Genomic DNA, 14,954 nt, shown 5'->3' on the forward strand with positions numbered 1-14,954 from the left:
GGTATCGGATATGTCCAGGATTTGGTGCTCCATGGTCCGGTGGATGGAGACCGATGTCTTAGGAGGACATAATCCTCAATTGATACCGGGTGCTCTGGTTAGTTTAGAGGTTGTGAAGCTGGAGGAGACTTTGGTGACTTTTCTGGCCGATTGATCAAGTTCAGTCACATCACCAGTGACCAAAAATAGTAATTGATCTGAAATATCCCTCTAATCTCACTACAGCCAAAGGATTACAGTCCATCAAATGTTGGACCATCCACATGCCAACCCGGACTGCCAGATCATCACCTCCATGGTCATTATTTTTAGATTTCTGTTAACTCTTTCACGTGTTTCCATGCAGGACCCATCATCTGTGAAGGTCACAATGGGACAGGTGACAAGGACACTACTCACAGATCTTACAGCCGCTCTCTCCTACACTTAGAGATTCATTACTTCAACCTTCGGAAGGCAAATGTAAGACTGAAGGTCCACAGACCCTGGTCACAAGTTGTCCTGGAGAGGAGCTATCTCTTACTGTTGTATCTCTTCAGGACCACTTGGAGATTCTTCTGTGGGAAAGGGATGTTCTTGGCGCTGAAGAACTTCTTCAAAGTTTGAAACAATGTTTTGAATATCCAAGCATTGGTGGTTCAGTGGTAGAATTCTCGCCTGCCACGCGGGAGGCCCGGGTTCGATTCCCGGCCAATGCAGGACACATTTTTTCCATTTTTTTACTTCCTATTTTCTTACAATGTATCAGGTGTTATTCTCCTTCATTATCTTACTGATGACTGTATTATGATATTTGCATATCCAGGTAGCTATTTGTGTGTATATAGCAGTCAGTGCTCTGTTCTCTCTGCACTAATCATCTTATTCTGCCACATCATCATTTTCTCTTCACTGCTGGGAACCTTCTGTGCAGAGATCCTCAGCCGGGGGCAAGTCCCACGTCCTAAATACTTATCCTTTATCCTGATTTCTTATTTTTTAGGAGGTTTGTATCTTGAACAGTGAAGCAGATTTATTCTCTTTGTGTCCATTTCTTGGACCAAAACTGAGACCATTTTCTTGGAGTGCCCCTTTAACATTAAAGACTACATCCCCTTTAAGGTCTATTTCTCCTCCTTGTAGTAACCCCCTCAACTTATATCAAGACTCTACATCCCCTTTAAGGTCTATTTCTCCTCCTTGTAGTAACCCCTCATCTTATATCAAGAGTCTACATCCCCTTTAAGGTCTATTTCTACTGCTTGTAGTAACCCCCTCATCTTATATCAAGAGTCTACATCCCCTTTAAGGTCTATTTCTACTGCTTGTAGTAACCCCCTCATCTTATATCAAGACTCTACATCCCCTTTAAGGTCAATTTCTACTGCTTGTAGTAACCCCTCATCTTATATCAAGAGTCTACATCCCCTTTAAGGTCAATTTCTATTGCTTGTAGTTAACCCTCATCTTATATCAAGAGTCTACATCCCCTTTAAGATCTATTTCTCCTCCTTGTAGTAACCCCCTCATCTTATATCAAGGGTCTACATCCCCTTTAAGGTCTATTTCTACTGCTTGTAGTAACCCCCTCATCTTATATCAAGAAAGGGTAAGGGAAGTATCATTCATGGGACCACCCCTTTTACAAAAAGATTGGGAACGTCCCCTCGGAGCGGATGCATTGGCTTTATCTTATTCCTGGGATCTTCCGCTCCCATATGATTGGTCGGACCTCTGGGAATAACAGGATCGTCGCAGTGCGGCGCCATTCACATTGTGGGGCATGCTACTATTCCCTGCCCAGGCGGACCCCTGAGATGCCGCGGGGAAGGCAAAAATTAGAATAGAACATTGGACTGAGCCGGCACTGTGCCCTTTCTAAGTATTAGGCTACAACCGTGGGCTGTTTGTGGCCCATAGTAGCACCGCTCACCCCACTGATGTCCACCAAAGATGCCCGGCACGGTCGCGGGGACACACAGCGCATGCACAATAGACCACAATGGGGGCCCAGCTGCTGGTTCTGCCCCCCGAATACAGTGGTGTCCATGAGGCCTTAGTGGGATTTCGAAAGAGCAACCGAAAAGTGACGGTTTCTAGGTAATAAGATAGGACTAACCATTTAAAGGGGTCGACATGTCCACTGTCTGCCAAAAACTGCTCCGCCATTGGAAGTGTGTGATATTGTATCTTAGCTCTATTCACCTCTATACAGGGGACTTGTAATACCGGCACACACCACGGTCGGAGGTGGCGCTGTTTTTTGGAAGGAAGTTGCTTCTCCTTCTTGGAGAACATTGCAGTGGTGGAGCCGGTATTTGGTTAGTATTTTGTATCAGAACCGGTCCATAGCACGGAATAGATGCAGATCTTTCCATGACACCTTCTCTCTTTGTAGGATCCGCGTCTGATCTGTACTTTCAAATACTGATGTGAAATACTGACCATGTGAACATGGCCCTAGATTGCTGCGGGTCTGACCACCGGTTCCCCTATGAACGATGCAGCGAATCTAATGTGAGACTGGTGCGCCTTCTCTGCGCATGCGTTTGGTTGCCATTTTCTCATGCAGAGTCTCGCAACATTTTTAAAAAAAAACTAATCATCCCCTTTAAGGGCTATTTCTACTGCTCGTACTAACCACCTCATCTTATATCAAGGGCATGTGGTGTCAAAACAGAAAGGGAAATATACATTGTGCACCCTGTGTTCTCATGATGAGGTTGGGCCCTAGTGGTCAGCGATCAAAAAAGTTTCCATTACAGGGTAAAAGAGTCATTCATAGGACAACCCCTTTAATTTTCATACATGAAATCCTTTGAATGGCCGGTGTGTAATACTCAGTGATTGAAGCTTATAGATGAGTGTTTTTGGCTGATTCTATTCCGTGCCATAAGCATAAATTTAAAAAACCTAGTAACATAAGACCAGAAGGTACCATATTTTTCGGACTATAAGGCGCACGAAAAATCCTTTATTTTTCTCAGAAATCAAAGGTGCGCCTTATAGTCCAGTGCGCATTATATAATAACCCTACTTACAGACAACAGTTGCCTTTAACTGTGCACAGGTCTGCCACCTGCTGGTCATTCATCCATATAATCAGGTGCGCCTTATAATCCGGTGCGCCTTATATATGAACCGTACCTACAGACAACAGCTGCCTTGCACTGTGCACAGGTCTGCCACCTGCTGGTCATACATCCTTCTAATCAGGTGCGCCTTATAATCCGGTGCGCCTTATATATGAACCGTACTTACAGACAACAGCTGCCTTGTACTGTGCACAGGTCTGCCACCTGCTGGTCATTCATCCTTATAATCAGGTGCGCCTTATAGTCCAGTGCGCCTTATATATGAACCGTACTAACAGACAACATCTGCCTTGTACTGTGCACAGGTCTGCCCCCTGCTAGTCATTCATCCTTATAATCAGGGGCGCCTTATAATCCGGTGCGCCTTATATATGAACCTAGATGTTTAAGCAGGCTTTTAAAGATGGTGCGCCTTATAGTCCGAAAAATACGGTAAAATTATTCAAAATGTTCAATAATTAAAAAAAATAAAATGAAACTCAAAATTTTAAAATATAAAACTCAAAATATGGTTCAGTCATAGAAAAGAATGTGTAAAATGTGCACATTTTTTGGTTACGTCTATATCTGGAGATTTAGTATAGAATGAGCTGATGAGCTGTAGCTTGATGTTTCCAGGGAGAACCTCAGACTTTGCATTGAGTTTTATCAGGTTTTGAGTTTTAAAAACTCTGTTAGATGACATGTTAAACACCCAAGCATTGGTGGTTCAGTGGTAGAATTCTCGCCTGCCACGCGGGAGGCCCGGGTTCGATTCCCGGCCAATGCAGGGATTGTTTTTTTTTTTTTTTTTACTGTATTGTAAATTTATATTTTTGTCTCTTTTATTATATCCTTTATTGTCAAGTTCACTGACGTAACCAGCTATAAATATTTGTGTTTGTGTCTTTATGGATCTAACTAAAGTCTATGCAGCAGGTATCAGGCTCAGGCTCTGCCACATCATCACTTTCCCTCCAGCCAAAAAAAAAAATCTGTGTTCCCGTGCCTGGTATGTGAAAGAGAAAAGACTTGGAGTTCTACGAATGCACCACAAATATTTCACTATCTTTTTCTAAACTGCAGCGACCAGAATTTACTCGAAGCAGTATCAATAGCCCTTAAAGGGGAAGCTTAGTTTTTTTTAAAAAAGTTAACATTTCTGTAAACAGCATTAAAAGAAATGCCTCGTTACCTGCCCGTTTACCAAAATGACCACCCCCGCCTCTTGGTCGGCCCTCCTTGTCTCCGTTTATACGCATGAAGCATGCAGCCGATTGCATGAAACAGGGGTCACATACAGCTTAACTGGCATCTATCCTTCCATTATAGGGATACAACATACCAATGGAAGTGGCCATAAGCATCTAGATAGACTGAGAGACAGCACCGGATCATCAGGAGAATGGAGGGATCAGAAATGAACATTGACCACCTATCACCTATCAATGATCATTGACCACCTATCACCTATCAATGAACATTGACCACCTATCACCTATCAATGATCATTGACCACCTATCACCTATCAATGGTCATTGACCACCTATCACCTATCAATGATCATTGACCACCTATCACCTATCAATGATCATTGACCACCTATCACCTATCAATGATCATTGACCACCTATCAATGAACATTGACCACCTATCACCTATCAATGAACATTGACCACCTATCACTTATCAATGATCATTGACAACCTATCAATGATCATTGCCCACCCATCAATGATCATTGACCACCTACCACCTATCAATGATCATTGCCCACCCATCAATGATCATTGACCACCTATCACCTATCAACGATCATTGACCACCTATCACCTATCAACGATCATTGACCACCTATCACCTATCAATGATCATTGACCACCTACCACCTATCAATGAACATTGACCACCTATCACCTATCAATGATCATTGACCACCTATCACCGAACATTGACCACCTATCAGCGGGATAACTGCTAGTGTCTGGTGATTGGGGGTCCACCCCTAGACCCTACTCGATCACTATACCAATGGCCTCCAGGCCACCACATGGCCACAGAGAGGAGAACTATGAGTTGATCAGTCTATAGGATGGATGGAGACATTACAGTCGGTTGTCCTTGTTGGCCCCCAGTCTATAGGATGGATGGAGACATTACAGTCGGTTGTCCTTGTTGGCCCCCAGTCTATAGGATGGATGGAGACATTACAGTTGGTTGTCTTTGTTGGCCCCCAGTCTATAGGATGGATGAAGACATTACAGTCGGTTGTCTTTGTTGGCCCCCAGTCTATAGGATGGATGGAGACATTACAGTCGGTTGTCCTTGTTGGCCCCCAGTCTATAGGATGGATGGAGACATTACAGTCGGTTGTCTTTGTTGGCCCCCAGTCTATAGGATGGATGGAGACATTACAGTCGGTTGTCCTTGTTGGCCCCCAGTCTATAGGATGGATGGAGACATTACAGTCGGTTGTCCTTGTTGGCCCCCAGTCTATAGGATGGATGGAGACATTACAGTCGGTTGTCCTTGTTGGCCCCCAGTCTATAGGATGGATGGAGACATTACAGTCGGTTGTCTTTGTTGGCCCCCAGTCTATAGGATGGATGGAGACATTACAGTCGGTTGTCCTTGTTGGCCCCCAGTCTATAGGATGGATGGAGACATTACAGTCGGTTGTCCTTGTTGGCCCCCAGTCTATAGGATGGATGGAGACATTACAGTCGGTTGTCCTTGTTGGCCCCCAGTCTATAGGATGGATGGAGACATTACAGTCGGTTGTCCTTGTTGGCCCCCAGTCTATAGGATGGATGGAGACATTACAGTCGGTTGTCCTTGTTGGCCCCCTATACACTATATTGGAGGAAACCTGGAGACTCAGGAACCCAGTTACAGTCATGTCAGACCTTCTCTGCGTTGATCACTGTGTGTGCTCTAGTAGGTCATGTGTAGGGAGGTTGATTTATTGAAACCAGCCATCTATGAGGTATAAAAGTTCTTCATCATGGACGACTGTTGGTGGTCCACCTTCCAGATAAACCAAAAGAACCCCAAATTCTGTAATGTGCACCCCTAGATTCAACCAATCTCTTCATGGAGCTTTCATAACCAAAAATGATCATTCCTGTAGCCAAAAACTTGTCCATGTGAGACCGAAACTGTCACTTTATACCTCTCTTCTCCGAGACAACCCTTCCTTGCAGATGCTTGAAGACGTAGAAATCACAGCATTGGGAGAAGAAGGATGGGATCTCCAGAGAACTTTTCTGAGACATCAAAGCTTTATGAGAGAAAACAACAACATGGACACACTTCTAGACACGTTTGGCCAATGCTCATTAGCACCTCCATGTTGTCATCACCCTGGATCCTGGGAACAAGTCTTACACACCAGTAACAAATACTGAGGGCTGTCATGCGAGGAAGCTCAAGGGTCACCAACGACATGTGGTCAAGCTGAATACCCTAAACCCTAGAAATTGAGGAATGTACCAGATTCATTATTCTCTTATAATACCTGCCCAGAAGAATTGGGTCTGGGTGATTCCTACGAAATCTTTAGGGCCTGTTTATGAGGGAGTTAGAAGAAAGGGAATGTGTATTTAGGGCACGGTGGGTCCTCCTTATGTATAATCAGCTTTACGGGTACTCAAAAATGACTCTGATGTGTCATCTCCAAAGGACTGAACCCAAGCCACCTTTTGAAGGATCTTCTATGGACTTCCTCAAACATTAGACAACTAAGCTCGATGGGAAAATAATGATCAATGTTAAAGCTATTCCCCCTTCTGCCAAGGTTTGGGATGCCTTGAGCCAAGTGTAGAAGACTATGACCACCACTGATGCCTTCAATCCAAATATGGAGAGTTCCTTGACATTTTGTAGACTTGTTATTTAAAAAAAACACTATCTCCGAGGTCTATCCTCCACCAGCCAATAAGAATGGTCAACCACATGGCGTCGGTGGATCCAGAGGCCACCATAACTTTCCAACTTGGTAAACCCCCTTAAGGTTAGTAAGAGCTTGACCTTGATGGCGACCACTGTCAATCAGCTCTTGCTAAAGCAGATGTCTTCAAACTGGGATATACTATGGGAACTTACTCTGTGACACCTCTCCCGAAGGAACATCAAAGCCTCTGTGGAGGTGTCAGAGATAGCAAAAGGCAGCAGGACCCATAGGACAACCCTTCCTGGACACACTTCACATCGTAATAAAAAGTGATAATAGCTAGTAATTGTCATGTCCATGTCAACTTCACACTCTACTCCCGGGAAATGTTCTTTTTCATTATTCCCAGAGACCAAGAAGGTAAATCTCTGCCTACAGCCCCATTTGGGCAGCCACTCGTTGACTTTCTCCTCCTGAGAATATATTTATAGTAGAGGCATTTTAATATACAGTTCAAGAAATGGAGTGGGAAACAATGGAGTGCAATGAGCAAAGGGGTAGTTAGTTAGTTTGTTAATCCTAACCCCACAAATGCCCGACCCTTGGTCACCAAGCAGATGATGGAGTCTTGCAGTGGCCTGTAGCTCGTCTGAAGTTTAGATTAAAGGCTTTTATGACATCATGGGTTGGTCAAGTGTCATAACAACAATGAACACCAACATGAGACAGAGAGTTGTCAGTGGAGTTATGGTGGCCTCCCTGAGGATGTGAGTATTATAGACCTACGGTGGCCTCCTGGAGGATGTGAGTGTTATAGACCTATGGTGGCCTCCCTGAGGATGTATTATAGACCTATGGTGGCCTCCTGGAGGATGTGAGTATTATAGACCTATGGTGGCCTCCCTGAGGATGTGAGTGTTGTATACCTATGGTAGCCTCCTTGAGTATGTGAGTGTTCTGGATCTATGGTGGCCTCCCTGAGGATCTAAGTATTATGGACCTATAGAGGCCTCCCCAAGGATGTGACTATTATAGACCTATGGTAGCCTCCTAGAGGATGTGAGTGTTCTGGAACTATGGTGGACTCCCTGAGGATGTGAGTGTTCTGGATCTATGGTGGCCTCCCTAAGGATCTAAGTATTATGGACCTATAGAGTCCTCCCCAAGGATGTGAGTATTATAGACCTATGGTAGCCTCCCCAAGGATGTGAGTATTATAGACCTATGGTAGCCTCCTGGAGGATGTGAGTATTATAGACCTTTGGTAGCCTCCTGGAGGATGTGAGTATTATAGACCTATGGTAGCCTCCTGGAAGATGTGAGTGTTCTGGATCTATGGTGGCCTCCCTGAGGATGAGAGTATTATAGACCTATGGTGGCCTCCTGGAGGATGTGAGTATTATAGACCTTTGGTAGCCTCCTGGAGGATGTGAGTATTATAGACCTATGGTAGCCTCCTGGAAGATGTGAGTGTTCTGGATCTATGGTGGCCTCCTGGAGGATGTGAGTATTATAGACCTATGGTAGCCTCCTGGAGGATGTGAGTGTTCTGGATCTATGGTGGCCTCCCTGAGGATCTAAGTATTATGGACCTATAGAGGCCTCCCTAAGGATGTGAGTCTTATGGACCTATGGTGGCCTCCCCAAGGATGTGAGATTTCATGGAGCTGTTGTGTTGCCCCCTTAGGTGGCTTTCCAAATATCGATAATCTTTCCATTATTTGGGAACACCTCATGTTTGTTGATGTTCCCACACATATTGAGTTGATATTGTGAGTCACCTCATAAGTCCCTGATCTTATCTCAGAAGATAGAAATAAGTGTGTTGAGTCCCATTTGTGCTGGTGGCATCCTGTAGCCGGGCCTTCTGCTCCTCTCACACTCAGTAAAGGAATGGAGCGGTGAGAGGAGAACAACCCCCCCTCATCAATACTCGCACTTCTTCCACAGTAACACAAATAAGATTCCACACCTTGTGTCTCGGTCACGGGAGCCCTCAGTAAGGGCCATTCATTTGTGCCTTCTTTAGTTGAAAGGTCAAGATCACAAGTGATGTGGTCTTCACAAGCTCTCCTGAAAAGTCAGAAGGTCCTCCATGGGTAGAGGACCATTTCTAATCTGGTGTCTGTGATGAGTTGGAAGGTTTCCAGTTGGCCAATTTCCATCTCGGGATTAGACCTACCTCCAGAAGGCCGCCCTGTAGTTATTTTACCATCCGAAAAAAGTATTTCAACATCCCATCCTACAAAATAAGTATCGGTAGACCATATGGGGGTCCGTATAGGAGCCATTGGGCTAGTCTTAAACTGTCGTTCACATCGAGCTCTATCTGAATACTTTATGATTGTTGGTTCTCCAGTAGACATCATCCAGGGGTAAGTATCTGGGGTCATTTCATCCAGGGGTAAGTATCTGGGGTCATTTCATCCAGGGGTAAGTATCTGGGGTCATTTCATCCAGGGGTAAGTATCTGGGGTCATTTAATCCAGGGGTAAGTATCTGGGGTCATTTCATCCAGGGGTAAGTATCTGGGGTCATTTCATCCAGGGGTAAGTATCTGGGGTCATTTCATCCAGGGGTAAGTATCTGGGGTCATTTTGAGGTACACCAGACCCTGATTCTGAAAATCTTAAAAAAACACCCACATATATAGAACTAAAATGAGGAAAAATTATATGAAACGTGGAAAAATAAAGAAGACAACAAATGGACATAATAATTTATTAATAAATAGTTAAGCAGAAATAAGGAAAGATGTGTGAGATGTTCCCTGCTAGGAGTCACAGCTCTGCTCCACAGACTCCTCTACAGCAGTGATGTCTCCGTGAGCTCTGTACTCAGCCTATGCATGAGTCACCACTCATTCCTATGCAAGCATTGGTGGTTCAGTGGTAGAATTCTCGCCTGCCACGCGGGAGGCCCGGGTTCGATTCCCGGCCAATGCAGCAAAGTTTTTTTTTTTTTTTTTTACCCCATATTATGTATATATTATATATCTCATGAATTGTTATTATTTAACTTTATAATATATTGAATGCACTTTGTCCACGTTATATTTGCAGCCCCAGTGTTGAATAAACATTTTGTATTAGGAAGGGTTAATAATGCTGATGACTTGTGACTGACTGCAGAGGAAAGAGGAGAGAGTGTCCAGGGATCCTATACAATACTATACCAGATGTATATCACACAATATACTGTATATAGCACTATACCAGATGTATATCACACAATATACTGTATATAGCACTATACCAGATGTACATCACACAATATACTGTATATAGCACTATACCAGATGTACATCACACAATATACTGTATATAGCACTATACCAGATGTACATCACACAATATACTGTATATAGCGCTATACCAGATGTACATCACACAATATACTGTATATAGCGCTATACCAGATGTATATCACACAATATACTGTATATAGCGCTATACCAGATGTATATCACACAATATACTGTATATAGCACTATACCAGATGTACATCACACAATATACTGTATATAGCGCTATACCAGATGTATATCACACAATATACTGTATATAGCACTATACCAGATGTATATCACACAATATACTGTATATAGCACTATACCAGATGTATATCACACAATATACTGTATATAGCACTGTACCAGATGTACATCACACAATATACTGTATATAGCACTATACCACATGTATATCACACAATATACTGTATATAGCACTATACCAGATGTATATCACACAATATACTGTATATAGCACTATACCAGATGTATATCACACAATATACTGTATATAGCACTATACCAGATGTATATCACACAATATACTGTATATAGCACTATACCAGATGTATATCACACAATATACTGTATATAGCACTATACCAGATGTATATCACACAATATACTGTATATAGCGCTATACCAGATGTATATCACACAATATACTGTATATAGCACTATACCAGATGTATATCACACAATATACTGTATATAGCGCTATACCAGATGTATATCACACAATATACTGTATATAGCGCTATACCAGATGTATATCACACAATATACTGTATATAGCACTATACCAGATGTATATCACACAATATACTGTATATAGCACTATACCAGATGTATATCACACAATATACTGTATATAGCGCTATACCAGATGTATATCACACAATATACTGTATATAGCACTATTCCAGATGTATATCACACAATATACTGTATATAGCGCTATACCAGATGTATATCACACAATATACTGTATATAGCACTATACCAGATGTATATCACACAATATACAGTATATAGCGCTATACCAGATGTATATCACACAATATACTGTATATAGCACTATACCAGATGTACATCACACAATATACTGTATATAGCACTATACCAGATGTACATCACACAATATACTGTATATAGCACTATACCAGATGTACATCACACAATATACTGTATATAGCACTATACCACATGTATATCACACAATATACTGTATATAGCACTATACCAGATGTACATCACACAATATACTGTATATAGCGCTATACCAGATGTATATCACACAATATACTGTATATAGCGCTATACCAGATGTATATCACACAATATACTGTATATAGCACTATTCCAGATGTATATCACACAATATACTGTATATAGCGCTATACCAGATGTATATCACACAATATACTGTATATAGCACTATACCAGATGTATATCACACAATATACTGTATATAGCTCTATACCAGATGTATATCACACAATATACTGTATATAGCGCTATACCAGATGTATATCACACAATATACTGTATATAGCACTATACCAGATGTATATCACACATTATACTGTATATAGCACTATACCAGATGTATATCACACAATATACTGTATATAGCGCTATACCAGATGTATATCACACAATATACTGTATATAGCACTATACCAGATGTATATCACACATTATACTGTATATAGCACTATACCAGATGTATATCACACAATATACAGTAAATAGCACTATACCAGATGTACATCACACAATATACTGTATATAGCACTATACCAGATGTATATCACACAATATACTGTATATAGCTCTATACCAGATGTATATCACACAATATACTGTATATAGCACTATACCAGATGTATATCACACAATATACTGTATATAGCGCTATACCAGATGTATATCACACAATATACTGTATATAACACTATACCACATGTATATCACACAATATACTGTATATAGCACTATACCACATGTATATCACACAATATACTGTATATAGCACTATACCACATGTATATCACACAATATACTGTATATAGCACTATACCACATGTATATCACACAATATACTGTATATAGCACTATACCACATGTATATCACACAATATACTGTATATAGCACTATACCAGATGTATATCACACAATATACTGTATATAGCACTATACCAGATGTACATCACACAATATACTGTATATAGCACTATACCAGATGTATATCACACAATATACTGTATATAGCCCTATACCAGATGTACATCACACAATATACTGTATATAGCGCTATACCAGATGTATATCACACAATATACTGTATATAGCGCTATACCAGATGTATATCACACAATATACTGTATATAGCACTATTCCAGATGTATATCACACAATATACTGTATATAGCGCTATACCAGATGTATATCACACAATATACTGTATATAGCACTATACCAGATGTATATCACACAATATACAGTAAATAGCACTATACCAGATGTACATCACACAATATACTGTATATAGTACTATACCACATGTATATCACACAATATACTGTATATAGCACTATACCAGATGTACATCACACAATATACTGTATATAGCGCTATACCAGATGTATATCACACAATATACTGTATATAGCGCTATACCAGATGTATATCACACAATATACTGTATATAGCACTATTCCAGATGTATATCACACAATATACTGTATATAGCGCTATACCAGATGTATATCACACAATATACTGTATATAGCACTATACCAGATGTATATCACACAATATACAGTAAATAGCACTATACCAGATGTATATCACACATTATACTGTATATAGTACTATACCACATGTATATCACACAATATACTGTATATAGCACTATACCAGATGTATATCACACAATATACTGTATATAGCGCTATACCAGATGTACATCACACAATATACTGTATATAGCACTATACCAGATGTATATCACACAATATACTGTATATAGCGCTATACCAGATGTATATCACACAATATACTGTATATAGCACTATACCAGATGTATATCACACAATATACAGTAAATAGCACTATACCAGATGTACATCACACAATATACTGTATATAGCGCTATACCAGATGTATATCACACAATATACTGTATATAGCACTATACCAGATGTACATCACACAATATACTGTATATAGCACTATACCAGATGTATATCACACAATATACTGTATATAGCACTATACCAGATGTACATCACACAATATACTGTATATAGCGCTATACCAGATGTATATCACACAATATACTGTATATAGCGCTATACCAGATGTATATCACACAATATACTGTATATAGCACTATTCCAGATGTATATCACACAATATACTGTATATAGCGCTATACCAGATGTATATCACACAATATACTGTATATAGCGCTATACCAGATGTATATCACACAATATACTGTATATAGCGCTATACCAGATGTATATCACACAATATACTGTATATAGCGCTATACCAGATGTATATCACACAATATACTGTATATAGCACTATACCAGATGTACATCACACAATATACTGTATATAGCACTATACCAGATGTATATCACACAATATACTGTATATAGCACTATACCAGATGTACATCACACAATATACTGTATATAGCGCTATACCAGATGTATATCACACAATATACTGTATATAGCACTATACCAGATGTACATCACACAATATACTGTATATAGCGCTATACCAGATGTATATCACACATTATACTGTATATAGTACTATACCACATGTATATCACACAATATACTGTATATAGCACTATACCAGATGTATATCACACAATATACTGTATATAGCGCTATACCAGATGTACATCACACAATATACTGTATATAGCACTATACCAGATGTATATCACACAATATACTGTATATAGCGCTATACCAGATGTTTATCACACAATATACTGTATATAGCGCTATACCAGATGTATATCACACAATATACTGTATATAGCACTATACCAGATGTATATCACACAATATACTGTATATAGCACTATACCAGATGTATATCACACAATATACTGTATATAGCACTATACCAGATGTATATCACACAATATACTGTATATAGCGCTATACCAGATGTATATCACACAATATACTGTATATAGCACTATACCAGATGTACATCACACAATATACTGTATATAGCGCTATACCAGATGTATATCACACATTATACTGTATATAGTACTATACCACATGTATATCACACAATATACTGTATATAGCACTATACCAGATGTATATCACACAATATACTGTATATAGCGCTATACCAGATGTACATCACACAATATACTGTATATAGCACTATACCAGATGTATATCACACAATATACTGTATATAGCGCTATACCAGATGTTTATCACACAATATACTGTATATAGCGCTATACCAGATGTATATCACACAATATACTGTATATAGCACTATACCAGATGTATATCACACAATATACTGTATATAGCGCTATACCAGATGTATATCACACAATATACTGTATATAGCACTATACCAGATGTACATCACACAATATACTGTATATAGCACTATACCAGATGTATATCACACAATATACTGTATATAGC

The 14,954-nt window shown here is 40.1% G+C and overlaps 3 non-coding genes across 3 annotated transcripts; all 3 read left to right on the forward strand.

Moving 5' to 3' along the window:
- Positions 1–627: 627 nt before the first annotated feature.
- Positions 628–698, forward strand: TRNAG-GCC (transfer RNA glycine (anticodon GCC)). The gene has a single exon. It is a non-coding gene; the product is annotated as a tRNA-Gly (tRNA).
- Positions 699–3,772: 3,074 nt separating this feature from the next.
- TRNAG-GCC (transfer RNA glycine (anticodon GCC)) lies at positions 3,773–3,843 on the forward strand. The gene has a single exon. It is a non-coding gene; the product is annotated as a tRNA-Gly (tRNA).
- Positions 3,844–9,820: 5,977 nt separating this feature from the next.
- On the forward strand, positions 9,821–9,891 carry TRNAG-GCC (transfer RNA glycine (anticodon GCC)). Its single transcript has one exon. It is a non-coding gene; the product is annotated as a tRNA-Gly (tRNA).
- Positions 9,892–14,954: the final 5,063 nt, after the last annotated feature.

The sequence above is a fragment of the Engystomops pustulosus genome, chromosome 4 (assembly GCF_040894005.1).
Source record: "Engystomops pustulosus chromosome 4, aEngPut4.maternal, whole genome shotgun sequence".
NCBI lineage: Eukaryota > Metazoa > Chordata > Amphibia > Anura > Leptodactylidae > Engystomops > Engystomops pustulosus.